Source organism: Ranitomeya variabilis, chromosome 4 (genome assembly GCF_051348905.1).
Source record: "Ranitomeya variabilis isolate aRanVar5 chromosome 4, aRanVar5.hap1, whole genome shotgun sequence".
In the NCBI taxonomy this organism is placed as follows: Eukaryota; Metazoa; Chordata; class Amphibia; order Anura; family Dendrobatidae; genus Ranitomeya; species Ranitomeya variabilis.
The window spans coordinates 638,090,998-638,105,934 of record NC_135235.1 but is presented as its reverse complement, the minus strand read 5'-3'; positions in this window follow the sequence as shown (position 1 = coordinate 638,105,934).

Sequence of the window (14,937 nt, the reverse complement as noted above, 5' to 3'; positions counted from 1 at the left end):
AAGTGTTAACAAGAAGTTGGACAGGTGTACCTAATAAAGTGGCCGGTGAGTGTATATGTGAGGATAACTGGGGACGTCATACTATATATACTGCTCAAAAAAATAAAGGGAACACTAAAATCCCACATCCTAGATATCACTGAATGAAATATTCCAGTTGTAAATCTTTATTCTTTACATAGTGGAATGTGTTGAGAACAATAAAACCGTAAATCACTAATATCCAACAGAGGTCTGGAGTTGGAATGATGCTCAAAATCAAAGTGGAAAATGAAGTTACTGGCTGATCCAACTTCAGTGGAAATGCCTCAAGAAAAGGAAATGATGCTCAGTAGTGTTTGTGGCGTCCACGTGCCTGTATGATCTCCCAACAATGCCTGGGCAAGCTCCTGATGAGGCGGCGGATGGTCTCCTGAGGGATCTCCTCCCAGACCTGGACTAAACCATCCGCCAACTCCTGGACAGTCTGTGGTGCAACGTGACATTGGTGGATTGTGCGAGACATGATGTCCCAGATGTGTTCAATCGAATTCAGGTCTGGGGAACGGGTGGGCCAGTCCATAGCTTCAGTGCCTTCATCTTGCAGGAACTGCTGACACATTCCAGCCACATGAGGTCTGGCATTGTCCTGCATTAGGAGGAACCCAGGGTCAACCGCACCAGCATACGGTCTCACAAGGGGTCTGAGGATCTCATCTCAGTACCTAATGGCAGTCAGGCTACCTCTGGTGAGCCCAAGGAGGGCTGTGCGGCCCTACAAAGAAATACCACCCCGCACCATTACTGACCCACTGTCAAACCAGTCATGCTGAAGGATGTTGCAGGCAGCAGATTGCTCTCCACGGCATCTTCAGACTCTGTCACGTCTGTCAAATGTGCTCAATGTGAACCTGCTTTCATCTGTGAAGAGCACAGGGCACCAGTGGCGAATTTGCCAATCCTGGTGTTCTGTGGCAAATGCCAAGCATCCTGCATGGTGTTGGACTGTGAGCACAACCCCCATCTGTGGACATCGGGCACGCAGACCATCCTCATGGAGTCGGTTTCTAACCATTTGTGCAGACACATGCACATTTGTGGCCTGATGGACATCATTTTGCGGGGCCCGGGCAGTGCTCCTCATGTTCTTCCTTGCACAAAGGCTGAGGTAGCGGTCCTGCTGCTGGGTTGTTGCCCTCCTACGGCCCCCTCCACGTCTCCTGGTGTACTGGGCTGTCTCCTGGTAGCACCTCCAGCCTTTGGACACTACGCTGACAGACACAACAAACCTTCTTGCCACAGCTCGCATTGATGTGCCATCCTGGATGAGCTGCACTACCTGAGCCACTTGTGTGGGTTGTAGGAGTGTGAAAGCCTAACCAACATTCAAAAGTGACCAAAACATCAGTCAGAAAGCATTGGTACTGAGATGTGGTCTGTGGTCCCCACCTGCCGAACCACTCCTTTATTGAGTGTGTCTTGATAATTGCCAATAATTTCCATCTGTTGTCTATTCCATTTAAACAACAGCATGCGAAATTGATTGTGAAACAGTGTTGCTTCCTAAGTGGACAGTTTGATTTCACAGAAGTTTGATTTACTTGGAGTTATATTCTGTTGTTTAAGTGCTCCCTTTATTTTTTTTTTTTAGCAGTGTATATATGAGGAGAACTGGGGCCATCATACTAGATATGGGGGGGGGAGAACTGTTCTGCTCCCGCAAGTGACACAAGATAACCCATCCACTAAAACTATTGTCTCCATTGATTGTGTAGAGTGGGAGTATATGTGGTGTGATGCACAGTGTAGGACAGACCAATTGCAACACAAAGGAATAAAGGGAGGGGGAGCCAACATTAGGGAAATGGGAGTGGAGACCCCTAGGCAGATCTAACCTCACGCTGTCTGCCCTAAGGTTCCGAACCTATCGCCCAGCAGGATACCTAGTCCCTGTCAGACCCTAGTGGTAAGCCCTGCTTAGGGAAGGAAGAGGTGAACGCTGGTTGAACCCTACTAACTACTAAAAACAGCTAGAATACACAAAACAAGGGGAAACTTGAGTAGACTCGGAGAGAAACTCATGGTCTGCCTGGAATTCCTGTTACGGTCCTTCTAGGGTTAATCCTATGTGGTCTCTCTTTGGTTTGGGGAGGGCTATAAGTACAGTTAGGTCCATATATATTTGGACAGAGACAACATTTTTCTCATTTTGGTTATAGACATTACCACAATGTATTTTAAACAAAACAATTCAGATGCAGTTGAAGTTCAGACTTTCAGCTTTCATTTGAGGGTATCCACATTAAAATTGGATGAAGGGTTTAGGAGTTTCAGCTCCTTAACATGTGCCACCCTGTTTTTAAAGGGACCAAAAGTAATTGGACAGATTCAATAATTTTAAATAAAATGTTCATTTCTAGTACTTGGTTGAAAACCCTTTGTTGGCAATGACTGCCTGAAGTCTTGAACTCATGGACATCACCAGACGCTGTGTTTCCTCCTTTTTGATGCTCTGCCAGGCCTTCACTGCGGTGGTTTTCAGTTGCTGTTTGTTTGTGGGCCTTTCTGTCTGAAGTTTAGTCTTTAACAAGTGAAATGCATGCTCAATTGGGTTGAGATCAGGTGACTGACTTGGCCATTCAAGAATATTCCACTTCTTTGCTTTAATAGACTCCTGGGTTGCTTTGGCTTCATGTTTTGGGTCATTGTCCATCTGTAGTATGAAACGACGACCAATCAGTTTTGCTGCATTTGGCTGGATCTGAGCACACAGTATGGCTCCGAATACCTCCGAATTCATTCGGCTGCTTCTGTCCTGTCACATCATCAATAATCACTAGTGACCCAGTGCCACTGGCAGCCATGCATGCCCAAGCCATCACACTGCCTCCGCCGTGTTTTACAGATGATGTGGTATGCTTTGGATCATGAGCTGTACCAAGCCTTCGCCATACTTTTCGCTTTCCATCATTCTGGTAGAGGTTGATCTTGGTTTCATCTGTCCAAAGAATGTTCTTCCTGAACTGTGCTGGCTTTTTTAGATGTTTTTTAGCAAAGTCCAGTCTAGCCTTTTTATTCTTGACACTTATGAGTGGCTTGCACCATGCAGTGAACCCTCTGTATTTACTTTCATGCAGTCTTCTCTTTATGACAGATTTGGATATTGATACGCCGACCTCCGGGAGAGTGTTGGTCACTTGGTTGGCTGTTGTGAAGGGGTTTCTCTTCACCATGGAGATTATTCTGCGATCACCCACCACTGTTGTCTTCCGTGGGCGCCCAGGTCTTTTTGCATTGATGAGATCACCAGTGCTTTCTTTCCTTCTCAGGATGTACCAAACTGTACATTTTGCCACTCCTAATATTGTAGCAATTTCTCGGATGGGTTTTTTCTCTGTTTTCACAGCTTAAGAATGGCTTGTTTCACCTTCATGGAGAGCACTTTTGACCGCATGTTTACTTCATAGGAAAACCTTCCAAATGCAAGCACCACACCTCAAATCAACTCCAGGCCTTTTATCTGCTTAGTTGAGAATGACATAATGAAGGGATTGCCCACACCTGTCCATTAAATAGCCTTGGAGTCAATTGTCCAATTACTTTTGGTCCCTTTAAAAAACAGGGTGGCACAGGTTAAGGAGCTGAAACTCCTAAACTCTTCATCCAATTTTAATATGGATACCCTCAAATGAAAGCTAAAAGTCTGAACTTCAACTGCATCTGAATTGTTTTGTTTAAAATTAAATTGTGGTAATGTCTATAACCAAAATGAGAAAAATGTTGTCTCTGTCCAAATATATATGGACCTAACTGTAACTGCACTGGTGCTATGCTTGTTGTCAGTGATACATCCGTTCCTGGCTGAATAGCTGACCCTTGTATACCTGTGTATATTGCCTGCTTCTGTACAATTGTTCTGTGTATGACCTGGTCCGTTTCCTGTTTGATATTCATCTGCTGATTCTGTACTTTTTGTGTTACTCTTGGTTCTACCCCGGCTCCATCTCTGACTTCCTGCCTGCCTGTCCACCTGGTACTGCGTTGCTTTCTCTGGCTTCTGACCCCCGGCTTACTTCTTACCACTTTATTCGTGTTACCCGTTTGTTACCATGCTGCCCTCTGGTCTGACCTCGGCTTTACTGACTATTCTCCCGGCACTGCTGGGTACCACTATCCCTGCTAGGAGTCCAGGACCTAGCTCCACCCCCAATCACTCCCCCAGTGCTCATGTCATTGCAAATCCTGTTTCTCCTGCAGCACAATTTCTGCAATGTCCACACATTCCATTGCAGGAGTCCCCGGGTTCCCCAGCACGTCTTTGGACACGCGTACAGTCTGTGGTGGTGAGCCTGATACGGTGTCCATCACAGAAACACTGTCATCCTTCAAACGTGAAAGAGGACGCTAGCCGACTGCTGCTGCTCCAAGCCTCAACAGGGAAGTGCAAATAGAAAAATATCACCTGCTCTTGCTAGCAGCAAGCAGGAAGTATATCAACACTCAGGTACTGGTGTGGCCATTAACATCGGGGAGGATAGCCAATCCACAGTTGGATTATGCGTCACCAACCAGGGCAAATCCAGAACCATTGGAGTGTGGAGACCCTTCAGGACATAACAAGGGATTATTTCATAATGCCAAGAGCCTACCTTCAGTCTTATGTTATGAATAGTGATGAGCAAGTGTACTCGTTGCTCGGGTTTTCATCACGGCAGCTGAATGATTTACAGCTACTAGACAGATTGATTACATGTGAGGATTCCCTAGCAACCAGGCAACTCCCACATGTACTCAGCCTGGCTAATAGCTGTAAATCATTCAGCTGAGGCAATGAAAACTTAATCTCCGAACACTAACAAATACTCGGAGGTCACCCGAGCATGCTCGGGAAAACCCGAGCAACGAGTACACTCGCTCATCACTAGTTATGAACAATTTGTGTCAGTGTTCTCTGTGCAAGTGGTGCTGAGTCGATGGCATAAATAGGAATAGGTTTAGCCAAGATAGAGCAGACAAAACTATCAGTTTTAGCAAACTCAGCATCCACCATACTGACTCCAGCTCTACTTTCTACAATCACAGAATTTTTTTCAAGCCTACTCTCTAGCTCCACCTCTGTTGTCAAGACAAAATGATAATTGCAGGTTGAAGACAAACACACTCCTTGAATATCAAGCTCAAGGCTTCCAAGGGTTAATTAAGTCTCCTTTTGCTTTGGAATTGCAGGAGATGCCAAAATAAAATGTCAGGGGAAATATGTGACATGAATGTCCCTCCCAACTGCATGGGTTCCTCTAACTCAGCAAGTATAGGTTCACCCCCGGACCTTTGCTCCAACAACAGGATCTTGTCCCGGAAAGAGGTCTCGGAAGCTAGTGGTCTTACCCACCTGTCCCTCAGGCGTCTGTCCAACCGAATAGCCAAGAACATGGCAGCCTCCAAAGACACAGGAGTTTCATACACTGCTAATGCATCCTTCACCCTTTCAGTGAGGCCCTATAGGAATTGGCTTCTGAGAGCCCGGTCATTCCATTAGGTGTCAGTTGACCACCTATGGAACTCAGAGCTACAGCTTTCTACTAAACGATTTCCTTGCTGAATGCGACACAGCATGGATTCAGCCAAGGAAATATGGTCAGGATCATCATAGATAAGGGCTAGGGCCCTGAAAAACTCCTCCACAGACTGCAGACACATAGAATCCTGTGGTAGACAAAAAGCCCAGGACTGAGATTCCCCTGCAACAGTGAAATAACAATTCCTACTCGTTGCTCCTCATCTCCAGAGGAATCATAGAAACATAGAATGGTAGAGTTGGAAGGGACCTCCTGGGCCATGCTGCTCAAAGCAGGATTCACTAAATCATCCCAGAGAGATATCTGTCCAGCCTCTGTTTGAAGACTTCCATTGAAGGAGAACTCACCACCTCTTGTGGCAGCCTGTTCCACTCATTGATCACCCTGTCAAAAAGTTTATTCTAATATCTAATCTGTCTCCTCCCATTCAGTTTCATCCCATTGCTTCTAGTCTTTCCTTGTGCAAATGAGAATAAAGATGATCTTTGTACAATGTGACAGCCCTTGAGAAATTTGTAGACAGCTATTAAGTCTCCTCTCAGTCTTCTTTTTTCCAAGCTAAACATTCCCAAATCCTGTAACTGTTCCTCATAGGACATGGTTTGCAGAGTGGTCACTATTCTGGTCACTCTTCTTGGAACGTGCTCCAGTTTGTTGATGTCTTTTTTTAAAATATGGTGCCCAAAACTGGACACAGTATTCCAGATGAGGTCTGACCAAAGAGGAGTAGAGGGCAATAATGACTTTACGTGATCTAGACTATAAGCTTCTGTTAATACATCCCAGAATTGTATTTGCCTTTTTTGCTGCTGCACCACACTGTTGACTCATGTTCAGTCTGTGATCTATTAGTATACCCAAGTCTTTTTCTATTCCTCCCATTCTGTATATGCTTTCTTCATTTTTATTGCCCAGATGTAGTTCTTTGCATTTTTCCCTGCTAAAATCCATTCTGTTAGTTGCTGTCCACTGCTCCAGTTTATTTATATCTTTTTGAATCCTCTCTCTCTCTTCTCCAGTATTAGCTATCCCTCCTAGCTTTGTGTCATCAGCAAATTTAATCAGTTTACCCGCAATTCCTTTATCTAAATCATTAATGAAGATGTTAAACAATACAGGGCCCAGGATAGAACCCTTTGGTACCCCACTTAAGACAGTCTTCCAACTGGATGTGCAGCCATTTACGACCACTCTGGTTCCGATCACTAAGGCAGTTATGAATTCACCTAACAGTTGCCTTGTCCATTCAATACTTAGTCATTAATTCAATAAGTATGGTGTGAGATACTTTGTCAAATGCTTTGCTGAAATCAAGATATACTATATCCACAGCATTTCCCTGATCCATCCAGTCAGTGATTCTGTCATAGAAGGAAATTAAGTTAGTCTGACATGACTTATTAGTTATAAACCAATGCTGACTCGGGTTACACACTTCATTCTCGGCCTATAGTTCCCTGGGTCCACCTTCTTCCCCTTTTTGAAGATAGGAACAACATTTGCTCTTCTCCAGTGTTCTGGGACTTCTGTTCTCCAAGAATTGTCAAAGATTATGGAGAGTGTTTCAAAAATGTCTTCTGCTATCTCCTTCAGTTCTCTGGGGTGTAATTCATCAGAACCTGGAGACTTGAATTCATTTATGTTAGCTAAGTGTTTCCTCACTATCTTTCTGTTTATAGATATCCTGGATTCTTGTATTCCTGTAATAGGATAGTGAAGATCAGTTGATGTTACATTTCCTTTCTGAGAGAAAACAGATGCAAAATAGGAATTTAAAAGTTTGGCCCCTCAACATCCTTTCTTACCATTTCATCATTTTCAATCTGTAAAAATCCTATAGCATCTATGACTTTTATTTTACTTTTGACATATCCCTAAAATACTTTTTTATTGCTTTTGACGTCTCTTTCAAGCTTTAATTCATTGTCAGCTTTAGTAATCTGATTTGTGCCCTGCAGGTTCTTTAGACAGCATTATATTCTTCTTTAGATATGCCTCTCGCTTTCCATTTCAGAAATATTTATTTCTTCCTTTTTAGCATGTTAAGTTCTGTGTTCATCCATCCTGGTTTTCTTAAATGCTTTGTATTCTTCCCTCTTTTTGGAATTGTTAACGATTGTGCTTTGAGAATTTTTCAAGATTTCCCATCCTTCCTGGACATTTTTGTCCTTAAGGATATCCAGCCATTGGATCCCTCCGATTCTCTGAGTCCCTTCAAATCTGCCTTTCTTAAATCTAACCTTGAAGTCTGAGTCTTCACAGGTCTTCCTCCACCAGTTATCCAAAACTCTAAAATAGCATGGTCGCTGTCTCCTTGGGTCCCAGTCACTCTTACCTCCTCAACCATTTCCTCCCTATTTATAAGGATTAGATCCAAGGTAGCAGATCCCCTTGTTTTTTCCCCTACCTTTTGGAAGATAAAGTTGTCGGCAAGAGAGGATAAGAATTTGCTTGACCTGTTAGTTTTGCCTGAGAGAGATTCCCCACAAATGTCTGACTAGTTGAAATCTCCCATGACCACTATGTCATATTTTTGGAGAACTTGACCATTCGATGCATAAAGAGTTAATCCATATCTTTAGCTTGCACATGCGGCCTATAGTATAAATGCTTACAATGGTGTCCTTTCCGTTGTTCTCTCCTTGTATTCTTACCCAAACAGTTTCCACAGAACTCCCAGTCTCTGAAGCTTCAATCTCTGTGCAGATATAATCTTTTCTAACATACAATGCAACACCTCCTCCTCATTTATCAAGTCTATTTCTTGCAAATAAGTTGTATCCTTCTAGCCTTGTATTCCAATCATGTACAGGGGTTGGACAAAATAATGGAAACACCTAATGTTTTGGCATTATAATCTTCGAACATGTGATAAACATGTAAACGGTGACATATGGTAATGTTTTGTAGTTGATTATTTGTGTTATGTGATATGTGTATGTAAATTAACTGTTTGTTTTGCATAATTGTAAGGCTACTTTCACACTAGCGTCGGGCTCGGCCCGTCGCGGTGCGTCGGGCCGAGGTTCCCGACGCTAGCGTTGTCTCCGCCGCACAACGGGGGCAGCGGATGCATTTTTCCAGCGCATCCGCTGCCCCATTGTGAGGCGCGGGGAAGTGCAGGGAGGTGGGGGCGGAGTTCCGGCCGTGCATGTGCGGTCGGAAAAAGCGGACCGTCGTGAGCAAAAAACGTTACATGTAGCATTTTTTGGTCCCGACGGTCCGCCAGAACACGGTGCAACCATCGCACGACGGTTGCGACGTGTGTCAATCCGTCGCAAAACGTCGCTTAATGTAAGTCTATGGGGAAAAAACGCATCCTGCAAGCACTTTTGCAGGATGCGTTTTTTCGGCAAAACGACGCATTGTGGCGGATTGCAGTTAACGCTAGTGTGAAAGTAGCCTTAGAAGATTGATGAGAAACTGATACCAATGGCAGACCTCTCGGATTTTCAAAGAGGCCAAATTGTTGGTGCTCGTATGGCAGGCGCTAGTGTAACAGAAAGTGCCCGAATGCTTGGCGTGTCAAGAGGTACTGTCTCCAAAGTAATGACTGCGTTTGAAAGAAAAGGAAAAACGTCCGCAGCAAAGCACAGGTCTGGCTGAAAGTCAAAGTTGACTGAAAGAGACCGTCGGACTCTAAAGCGAATTGTGAGAGGATCGCAAGACCACGGCTCCGAAAATCACTGCTGACCTCAATGAACACCTACAGAACCCAGTTTCCATGAAAACTGTTCGTCGGGAGCTGCACAAATCTGGATTCCACGGAAGAGCTGCAATTAGAAAACCGCTGCTCTCAATGACAAATGTTTTCAAGTGTTTAGAGTGGTGTAGAAACCTCCAGAATTGGTCCCTCGAGCAGGGGAAACGTGATATTCTCAGACGAATCATCGTTTACTCGATTTCCGACCTCCGGCCGAGTGTACGTTTGGAGACAGCCGAAAGAAGCATTCCATCCAGACTGCCTTCTCCTAACTGTAAAACATGGCGGAGGTTCTGTGATGATCTGGGGTGCTATTTCGTGGAGATCCGCCGGGCCAATGATATCCCTTCATGGAAGAATTATCAGCCGAGATTATTTAGGCATTTTGGGTGACCAAGTGCATCCAATGGTTCAAGCACTGTTCCCAGAGGGGAATGCCATCTTTCAAGATGATAATGCACCAATTCATACAGCTAGAATCGTTAAAGCATGACACGAGGAACATTCTAATGAAGTTGAGCATCTCATCTGGCCCCCACAATCCCCAGAGCTCAACATTATTGAGCATTTATGGTCGATTTTAGAGATTCAAGTTAGACGTCGATTTCCGCCTCCATCGTCGCTCAAAGAACTGGAGGGTGTTTTAACTGCAGAATCGGATTAAATTCCTTTGGAAACAATTCACACCTTGTATGAAACCATACCTCGGAGAATTGAGGCTGTAATCGCCGCAAAAGGTGGACCTACACCATATTAAACTAACTTTTGTTGATGTTTCCAGGTGTTTCCATTATTTTGTCCAACCCCTGTATATCGTCCCACCAAGTTTCAGTGATTCCAATGACATCATATTTCTTCTTCTGTGTTAGTAGTTCAAATTCCCCTTGTTTGTTGCCCATGCTTTGCACATTTGTATAGAAACATTTTAGTCTGTGATTGGTTTCTCTTCCTCCAATATTTGTATTATTTTGATTTTTTTCTTTGTTCTTCCTTTCCTCTTTTAATAGCAGAGTTCTCAATAGTATTTGTCAGATAAATGTTTTTTTTCTGGCCTTTTGCTTCCCTTCCCACATTGTTCTAGTTTAAAGCTCTTCTGATAAGTGTAGCAAGGCGACTTCCAAATACATGTTTTCCAGTCTTTGTAAGGTGCAACCCATCTCTAGCTAGATACGTTTGGGGAAGCCAGGATTTTGACTCACCGGTCACCTGAGCCTCATGGATACGTTTGGGGAAGCCAGGATTTTGACCTGAGGCTTACGTGGCTCCATGGAGACATTCGGAGAAGCCAGGTTGTGAGCCTCAGGTCACCTGGTCATGTACCTCAATGGTCTGAAGGCTTCCTAAGTTTGTTGAAACCTCCTCTCTGTGGGTATCACATATGGTGGTAGTTGGCCCTGGAAGCCATAGAGTCACAGCTGCTTTAATCAACGCGAGTCAGCAAAAGGGTGAGACTTCGTAATTTTGCACCATCTTGGGTATTTTGCTGGGACTGTTCAGTATATTATTGCCTGTTTTGTGGTGTGTCGTCTAAGTGACATTATGCCCATGGTAAAAGGACATCGGGCATTCAGTGGTATGAGCCCTGGTTCATGTGGTTTCAGACCAGTGGACTAGAGCATCCACTGAATCCCCATGTCTGCATATCAACCTTCTCGATTTCACCTATGGACTGGCCTGGTCTTCCTGAAGTTCCCAAGCTGGATAATGTTCCCCAACCCCAGAGAGAACCACAGCAGAGACCCAGAGAAGAATTCAGAACATGGAGTGGCCGGGAAATTGCTCCAATTCCCCAAGTATTATCTATTTTTTCCTTTTCTCTTTTTATTCTGCACACCTGAAAAGCTGAGACAAGCATATATGAATGCTGTTTTAATGTTATCCAATTCAGTTTATATAGTACGGTATTCAGTTTCTATGGTAATTTTTGTTAATATCATTGTTAGTACAATAATACAGCTAACGTATCTTCTGGCCCTTGGAGCCCTTCCGAAGCCAGGCGACCACTCCTAATTACATCAGCTTAGACCTTCTTTTTCCCATCCCTTCATGTTTTGCTTCATTCCCCTACCTCACCTCTTTTTCTCTTCTATCCACGTTCCCCATTCTTTCCTTTACCTTCTTTTGACATGATATGGGATCAATTGAACTCAGCTCGCTTAATGCAAGAGGTTTTAACACACCACAGAAGCGATCACAAATTTTTTATACCATACATAGACAAAGAGTGAAAATCCTATTTTTGTAAGCAACACATTCCAAGACAGGACACATACCCATCGTAAAAGACAGGTATTTCACTTACTGGTCTCACATCACCAACCCAGAGTCACGTTCCATAGATTTGTCACTGAACACACAGGACAATCATCTGACAGCCAGAGGAGCCGTGTGCAGACAACAAACAAGTGAGAGAACTCAGCGCTGTGCCGGAGACTGAGGAGACGGAGAAGACTGATGAAACTGAGGAGACGGAGAAGACTGAGGAGACGGAGAAGACTGAGGAGACGGAGAAGACTGAGGAGACAGAGAAGACTGAGGAGACTGCTGCTGTACTGACAACCAGTGCACGGGACTCAGCCAGGAGCGAGCTGTGTAGGCTCCGCAACCAAAGAAAGCCACATTGAGTGTCTGTGGAACTGAATATGGAGTTACCCTGACAACGAGCAAATTGTCTGGTTCACAAACAGCATTGGGAGAATCTTCTAGAAGGTTTCTGAAAGGTTTTCTTTTGGATTTCATTTATAAAATATATTTGAAACTTTACTAAAAAATCGCTTCTCCTACATTATTATTAAGTAAAAATGAAAACGACGGGGGGCGTGGCTATGTAGTCCAGGAGAAAGGACGCACCTCTGGAGAGCTCCGGTCATCCTGAACAATCCTGCCATAAATTCCCCTGTTTCACCGGCTCCACCGGCTGGAGAGGAGCCCTTAAGATCCCAGGAGACCGGTGACCCCTGAAAACGGCGGTTTTGGAGCCCGGAGACGTCGGGAAGTGAAGTGGCCTGGACGGGCAGTGTGATCCCCAAGCTGCGGCGGCCATCTTGGGCGCGTGTTCCATTGCACAGGGACGCGGCGCCGGCGGTTGCTGAAGCCGGACATATCCCCCTTGGAGAGAGCGGGCACCTGCGCTGGGACGGGAGCGCTGTGGAACACTGCAATACAGGTGCTGGGTCCGGAGCGGCGGCGGCACCCGGGAGGCGGCGGCCATTACTGCAGCGTGCTCTCCAGCAGCAAGGAGAGTGACGCTCCATGATAAGACAGCGGTACAATCTGGGAGGTGAGCACATCATAGCAATAATAAAGGGGTAGTGCGGTATGTGCCCTGGAAAATTGGGCTCTGCACCCCCCTTGTCTGACAAGCCCCTATTTGTACCATAAACTTTGGAGGAATTAACCCCTCCCTACCTGCTGTGCTGCCTGGGGATGCTGTTGGCTGCTCTGGGACGTTGTGCCTATTAAACTCTGTGCTGCTGTTTCTATGAACATCTGAAAGGTCCCTTGCCTAACTGATGATCTTCCTGGAAGCCATCTCAGTATTTAATATTGGCAGATCAGTTATTGAAGAATAGATCAGCTATAACTATATGTGTGATCCTTCTGTGGGGTCCTTCTGCTAACCGCCATGCAACACTCTAAAGGAACGGGGGCTGCTGAGAAATTAAAGAAATATTCCAGAGAAAGCACCCCTGATAATGTGCGCACTCTCAGAAATAATCCCACGCAGCACCAACGCAAAAATTGTCCACCTGACAGTAATGAGGTGGGAGAACAGGACGAACTAACTCTCAAACAAGCCTCTGAGCAACTGATGCAGGCCATTTCCCTCACTAGATCCTCTCTTACTGAGAAAATAGAGGATGTACATACTGAAGTTGGTCGCTTGCGACATGACATGCAGGCTATGAGAGGGCGCATCTCGGAGGTTGAAACAAGAGTGTCTCAGATAGAGGACACCATTACCCCTATGGAAGCTAAGTTATCAAAGGCCACCGGGTCCGTGACCGCTTGGAAACAAAAGGCAGATGACTTGGAAAACAGACTGCGCCGTAATAATATTCGAATAATTGGCTTGCCGGAGCGCACGGAGGGTCAGCAGCCTGAACAATTTCTAGAAGACTGGCTGAAAACCTCCCTAGGAGATGGATTCTCCTCAACGTTTTCTGTGGAGAGGGCCCATAGAGTACCAACGAGGCCTCTCCCTGCTGGAGCCCCACCCCGGCCTTTCTTGGCGCGTCTTCTCAATTGCAGGGACAGAGATGCGATACTCCGCCTGGCGAGGCAGAAGGGCCCTATTAAATTCAATAACGCCACTATATCAATTTTCCCGGATTTCTCTATGGAGCTCCAAAAGCAGCGAGTTCGATTTGTGGAAGTTAAGAAGCGGCTCAGGGATAAAAGCATCCTCTATTCCATGCTCTACCCGGCTCGGCTCCGTGTTGTCCATGAAGGCTCTTCCCTGTTTTTTACAGATCCGGCGGAGGTAACCGAATGGTTACGTACATACAAGGTGTCTAATGTGCCGGACTCCTGAGTAATCTCTCTTATCCAATGGCAATACAAATGGAGCTCTCCGTACAGGGTGTTGAGTTTACCAACAATACCGAACGCTGGTTCCAGTGAGGGTATCCCCTTTTCTGATTGACTGTAGGAGTGAAGGATTAAACTCCTCTACTGTTCAAGTTTTATTTTATTTGGGTTTTTACACCAGTTTTGACCTTTTGATGTGTTTAATAGTCGCCATTGATAATTCTGTGCTCTGCGTGGTGTTCCTGATCTCTACACAAGCTATGGTGTATAATATTCTTTTTCTCAAGTGTAACTATGGGATCTGAGATTGTGTGTATGACTTGGAATGTGCGGGGAATTAAGACTCCCCGTAAAAAAATCAAGGTATTTTCACAAATTAAGCGATATCACCCCCATGTTGTAGCACTTGTCGAGACACATCTGACCGGGGACACCGCTAAGTGTACACAAAAGCCGTGGGTGCAGTGGTCCCTCCATGCATTTCATACCAGTTACTCAAGAGGGGTTTCTCTGCTAATCCATAGAAGTGTTAGATGGGAGGCCAGGGAGGCAAGACGAGATCCCGAAGGTCGCTTCGTTTTTGTACACGCCTTTATTAATACTCGGGAATACGTAATACTGTGTATTTATAACCCACCCCCAGCTAATTTATCGGTTCTCCGTATGGCAATGGGATTCTCCCTAAATTATCCTGACGCTAGTATTATTTGTATGGGAGATTTTAACTTAGTCATGGATAGTTCCTTGGATAGATTGAGACTGGGGGATGGGATATCTGGAGGCCCTTCTGTTCAATCTTCTTCTCCGTTGGCACTGTTTATGGGTGGTAGCGGATGGCTGGACCTATGGAGAATTCGTCACCCTGGGATAAAGTATTACACTTGCCAGTCATCAACTAGGCGGTCTCTGTCTTGTATAGACTACATATTTGGGTCTAGCGATATGGCGTTATGGGTAGATAGTATTGAGCATGGCAATAGGGGGATATCGGACCACAGTCCAGTTATTCTTAAACTTAAATATGGTCAATCAAATAATTTTATACCTTGGAAATTGAATCCCTTCTGGCTGAAATTAATAGATTCTAGCGATAGAACGGTAGATCAGTTGAACTGTTTTATCCTCACCCACCCAGATCCCCCAAGTCTT